This window comes from Lissotriton helveticus, chromosome 10, assembly GCF_964261635.1.
Source record: "Lissotriton helveticus chromosome 10, aLisHel1.1, whole genome shotgun sequence".
Lineage (NCBI taxonomy): Eukaryota > Metazoa > Chordata > Amphibia > Caudata > Salamandridae > Lissotriton > Lissotriton helveticus.
The window spans coordinates 967,260,365-967,266,946 of NC_136071.1; positions in this window are offsets into that span (position 1 = coordinate 967,260,365).

Consider the following 6,582-nt stretch of genomic DNA (forward strand, 5'->3'; position numbering starts at 1 on the left):
GTGGGCTCCAATCAGGCACATATTGTTTTCAGTGCCTAGAGGGCTCCAACGTTTGGCGCAATTTGTTTAAGAGGGCTACTGAGAGCCCTTGCCGCCTTTTCCCCTACCTCACAGCTGCCCATCAAGTAGTTGGCAGCTGCCACATTTAGTCCCAGACTCTTGCGTTGTTGCATTTTTGCTGCATGCGCAGCCAGCCCGGACATTCTGGACATCGGGCATTTGAGCCCCTGTGGAAGGCCAGTTGGACTGGGGCCAGTACCTTTGGGATTCTTGCGCAAGGTGATTGCCTACTGTACTTATGATGGTAATTACATGATGCCTAATGTGATTTATGCGTAATGTGCAATGACTTTATCCCTGTGATACCTCTAACTGTGTTTTTATACTTAGGAGGTTGTTTTGCCTAGTATGGGGTATGCTAGCAAGTTTATGTTTACCTGCGTGATCTATGCCTATGGTGATTAGTATTGCGTAGTGTGTTCCTACCTTTTACCAGTGGTTACTGATTGTGTCCTACAATTGTTATTTTGTGCTCCATTGATTCTATGTTCTAGAAGTGCTATTTCTACTAAGTGCTGATTCTGACAGTGGCCCACGTGGCCCCGTCATGTGTTAATAATCCCCTATAAATACTGCCCAGTGCCAGTTGGCACAGTGTAATTGTGTGATTATAATCTAATGTGTATGGTAATACAAAGGCTATTTTTATATATAACCTTGTGTGGAGTTCCTTTTTGTGGTGTGCCTAGTGTGTTGCTGCTGTGTGTGTGTGTTGCGCAAATGCTTTACACATTGCCTCCGGGATAAGCCTGACTGCTCATGCCAAGCTACCAAGGGGGTGAGCAGGGGTTATCTTGGCGTGTAACTCCCTTGCCCTGACTAGAGTGGTGGTTTCTGCCTTGCTTTGGTGCAAGCCTTAGTCAACTAGAGATCCCATTTCTAACACAGACCATTAAATCCGATTATTGTGTCTTTTATCGAGAGGCTATTTTGTTTCTTCTATGGATTCTGCAATTGACCTTTTATTTTCTATTTACACTTCAGAGATTGCTCCGGGAGCGAAGTATTTTCAATACTTATTATCAAAAACGGAGTTGTATTTTTAATGGGACTGTGTTCTATGTATTCTTTTCAGTGATTTCTTTTAATGAAATACATACTTTAATAAACTATTAACACATTTTAATAACTAAGAAATTATCACGTATATATTCCAAATATGTGTTGTAAGTAATAATGACTAGCTGAAGATTCCTGACTGTTCCTGTCATGTTAATTTTTCAAAAAAGAAGTACATCTGGATGAGAAAGAGGAGATTTCATTTGACTTTGTCTTGTTTAAGTAGTTTTTTTTTAAATCTTTTTTTCGGCACAATAGAGCCATAAAAGATACATAAAAACAAACAATACACTATATAAAATCCATATAGAGGAACTAGTGATTTTGAGGATTTATGGATACAGTTTGGGAATCAGTACAATAAATATCAATATAAATTAGTTAAAAAGGCATCAATTATAAAAAACACAATGGGAACATTGATTAAATTCATATTTCCATTTTTTCAATTAATAGTAGATTTAAAATTGTGAGTATATATATATATTATTTGATTAACGCAGAATAGCAGCAAGCATTACATGTACAAGATACAAAAAACTAGATCATATTACAGTTCTTTTTTTTTTATAACTTCAAACCCACTTTGTCTCGTACAAAGCTTATAGCAAATAAAAATCTACTAACACCAAAAATTATCATCTGTCTGGCTTCCTTATACGAGCGTATTCCTAGATTAAGGCACAAAGGCTTAATCCATCTTTTTCTTGCTGCCGCATAGGCTGGGCAGAAGAAGAGGATATGAGACTCATCTTCTCTTATGTTGTTTTGACACATAGTACATTGGTCACTAATCTTGTCTATGCAAGTGCTTGTCCATCTCGCTATTGTCTTATTAGTTTTCAGAGTTCCATATCTAAATTTCATATATAGGGTTTTAGCCAGGGGTGGTTGAACTTCATCTAAAAACTGTTCAAAACAGGGACTGTCTTTAAAAGTAAGAAAGTTACATGTCAAAGTTACACCCACTTGGACATTTAGCAAACTATGATCAATATATGACCAAAAGGCAGTTTTCATCATTTTTTTTGAGTTTTGAGTCAAGCTCCATGGCTCTTCCCAGAACTGTGCCAACCCAAACCTATTTAGCCAAGAACGCACATGTTTTAACCAAATATTAGAAGTGTTCGGATCCAATCTCATTATTTCCTCGAGGCCATTTCTAAAATCCGCTAACTCTGGTGTACACCAGATTCTCACCCATAGTGACAATGGTCTCAGGGTAACAAAATGATCCGTGCACTTCATGCTTAAATCAAGCATTAGAGGTATTAGTGGTGTGCTTGTTGGCAGCCTTAAGAGAGTCCTATAAAATTTGTTTTCACTATTTGTAAACGCATTCCTACAGAATGGCCCCCATATTTCTGCCCCATATAGTGCAGCGGACTGGACCTTAAACTTAAAGACTTCCAGTGCCGGGGACACAGCCTTACTAAGGCTTGCCCGTGTTTTTCGTAATTGGCAGTGTGTTCTGTGTAAATATAATTTTGCTTTTTTCTACTTGGGTTTTCCATGAAAGTTTCGAGTCCAGTCAAACTCCCAAGTAGATAAAATTATGCACGGATTCTAGTTTCTGGTCATTTAAGAACAGGTTCCCCCTAAAAGATTTATGGGGGTTTATGGCCATATATTTGGTCTTATTGGTATTAATCTCAAGGCCTTTCCTATTGCAATATGTTTGGAATGAATTTAGAAGGGATTGCACAGACCTCTGGGAGTTTGAGATATCAATATGGTATTGTCTGCGAATAAAAGTGACGAAACCCTTTCTCCATTCAATTTCGGTGCCTCATTATTGCAGCCCTCTAAGTACGATGGGATATCATTGACGAACATTGAAAATAATGTGGGAGCCAGCACGCACCCTTGGCGGACTCCTCGCTTAATTGGAATAGCATTTGTTCGTTCGCCGTTTGGCCCCCATCTTACTTTGGCATAATTATTTTCATGCAACCTTATGATCTGCTGTAAAAGACAAACCGGAAGTCCTTGGGAATATAAGGACTCCCATAAAAGATCACGTGAAACAAGATCAAAGGCAGCCCTAAGATCAACAAATGCAACATAAAGATGCCCTTTCCTTATGTGAACATATTTCCAACATAAACAACAAAATTTAAAAACCTGGTCTATGGTGCTTATTCTGGGTCTAAAGCCGGCTTGAAACTTAGTAAGTACAGATCTTTCATCCATCCATATATTCACACGTGTTAAAATATGCCTTGCGTAGATTTTCTGTAAAATATCTATTAAACTAACGGGCCGATAATTTGCTGGCTCGCTTCTATTGCCCTTTTAAAAAATTTGTACGATTTCCGCACCTCTCCAACTATCCGGAAAATCAGCACCTGCTGCTAAGGCATTGCATAAAAAATTAATGTAAGGTGCCCAAACATTAATTTCGTGCTTGTATAAATCACCCGGAATTTTGTCTAATCCGGGCGTCTTTCCATTTTTAGCTGCATTAATTGCTAGCACTGTTCCCTCTATTTCGAACTCCAATTTGTCTACGCTTGGGTTTGGCCCTAACCTATCTATATCAAATTCCTCAGTATCTTCTGGTGCGCTGTATAGCTTTGAGAAATGTTCGACCCAAGTTGTTTCATCAAGGAACACATCCTTGACCACCCCTCCAGTACGATTCCCCTTCACCACCAATCTCCAGAACCCCTCTTGGTCCTTTTCCTTAGCTGCCCTAAGCAGTTCTGACCAACTTTTCTCATCCCAGTTTCTTCTAGCCTGCTCTTGTATTACCTTGTATTCTTTTCTGGCTTCCTTAATTTCAGCAGGAGTCTTGTTTTTTACTGCTTGTAATAGTCTAGCCTTGCATTACAGCAATCCTTACCATACCAGGGTTTCCCACTTGACTTATTGTTTATATTTTGATTGTTTTTTTTGGGGCATTTTGGTTACCAACGATATTAGTGATTTAAAAAAACCATTGTGTAAATCAACAAAGCTACTCCCCTCTAATTGTATGCTTAAATATCTAGCAAAAGTGTCAGCTAGCAATCTATAAATTTCTGCTAGAACTTCTCCATGCTCCAGTATATGAGCCCATTTTAATGAGCGGCGATTGTTACTGGCTAATATAACATCATTAGGTGCGTTGGCTAAATGAACTACTTCATTTGTTGGAATTACATTGGACAGTAGGCTGGTGGAAAATGGCAATTGGAGTGGACGATGGTCACTCAATCCTAGGCATAATTTCAAGGTCAATTACATAGGACCAGATATCAAGGAAACCATTACGAAGTCAATGTTACTTTGAGAATTATTTCTTATAAAGGTCGGGGCTTTTGCTATGTCCGATGTCAATCGACTATTGCATGCTCTCAGTCCATGTGCAGCTATCATCCTCAGAATTTGGACTGCCAATACTGTACACTGAACTGGGTTGATATTACATAACATGGGAATATTATTGGCCCTGTCCTCATCTTTAAAGATGTCCCCGAGGCCTATAATTGGCTCATAATTACAATTCAAATCACCACCCAGTATTATACTTGGTTTGTCCGCCATAGAATTTAGGAAGGAGTCCAACTTTTTCAGTATCAGTGACTCTTTTGATGAAGAACATGGTCTATTGTAAACATTGAGTAAGACTAGCACCCTTCCTTCTTTTGTAATTATTCTTAACCCCAGAACGTCCAATGAGTTGATTTTTAGCATTGTTATTCGAATCTTAAGTGTAACCTTCACCCATATTACAAGCCCCCCCGAGGGCCTGCCTCTAGCAGAGGGAACTGCGTCAATATTAAAAGTTCTATATCCCAATCTATGTGGGCACTTTAACGGCCAAGTTTCCTGAAGGAAACAGATATCACTTGATTCAATATAATCACTCCATTCTGGGTCACTAACATTCTTCCTAAGCCCCGCTATGTTCCATGAAATTAATTTTAGGCCTGGGGAATTATCATCGCTCGTTACTAGGAGGGGTTCATCTAACAAAATATCACTTATACGTATATTTGCTCCAGGCAACACTGCTTATTGGCCCGAAATAAGTAACGGATTTTGGGACATTAACCCATCTTCTCCCAAAGCTACCTCTTTTGCCATGGACACGTTGGCCAAGTGTTCAATAAATGTAGCATCCATTATCTCATTTATCTCTGTTCCTACTCGTATGGCTACTCTTCCTTCATCTTGGGCAATCTTCAAATGAAGTCAATCTACAGCCTCCAGAGAAGATAAATCTTGGAATCTATTAAATGTATCAAGAGGAATAAAATTGTCACAATTCCTACGTGTTTCGTTTCCATTTGGTCGATAGAAGTACCCCAGAGGGAGAGCATGAATATTGGTGTTCTCCGTCAGGGATTCTTCGCTTATTCTTAAAAGGTTACGGGCCATGTGAGGGCACCTAAAATTTACAACTATACAGTCTCCTTCAATATTTTTCCTCTGGTCGTCCACCCACCCTACCCTGCGCACCATCAAAATCTCATTCATTTTCTGTGGGCTGAATCTTTTGAACTTTTGAAGCCAATCAACTACCTTGTTTCTATGGGTAAACCACGTTTCTGTTTGATCCCTCCTTAAAGCCGGTACTCCAGTTAGTATTAAAACATAAGGGCATACGGCTGGGGGTAAGCTAAGATTATTACAATTGGGGATATGTTCAGTTTCATCAAGACTAGGAGCATGTACCCTGGAGCTACTACTAAAGGGATTACTTGGTCTCTGTACAATTTGTTCTCTTCTCTTCTCTCCTAATCGAATTGCGCTACTTTGAACATCCTTATTTCTTAATAATTGCTCTCTTTCTCCTGCAACACCAGTTTTGTTCAAAAGGGCTTTACTCGATTGGAACACAACCTTTCCTTCATGAATCACTTCCTTGTTTTTATAGTGGCTTGACCTATACACTGCAAGTAATTTGGCACCATTTCAACATTAGCCTAGTAGCCATCGGTGAAGTTGACGGCACTTCTACATCTGGCCGATCGTTAACAGTGGGGGTAGGACTATAGTCTGCCGCAGGATCCCCTAAGATGTGAATGGGGGATATTAAGTAGTTCATTTTATAATTAAGACAGAGACTGTCAGGAAATGCCAGTCGACAATGAACTCTCTGGCTGCGATGGCTTGCAGTTGATGAAAGACAGAGCAGCAATATTTTGCTTTTCTGCTACACCCCTGATAGAGAGATTCTGCATGGATGACTTAGTCGGGTATACAAGGCCAGCCTCATATGAGTTAACATCCGCTGTTGGGGTGGTGGTGTTGCAGGTTATGTCGGCCTGCAGCGCAATGCAGTTAGGATGCTTAACTTTGTCCACTGAATCACATATAAGATTCAAAGCAGGTTGGGGCATGTTGGAGTGCAGTGATGTGCTGAAGAGGCTGTCATTCCTACACACAAACATTTCTTCTTCGCTTAAGAGAAAGGAAGTGCAGTTACGGTATGAGAAAAATAGCAACAGCCCACCAATGTACCTCTGTGGAGCC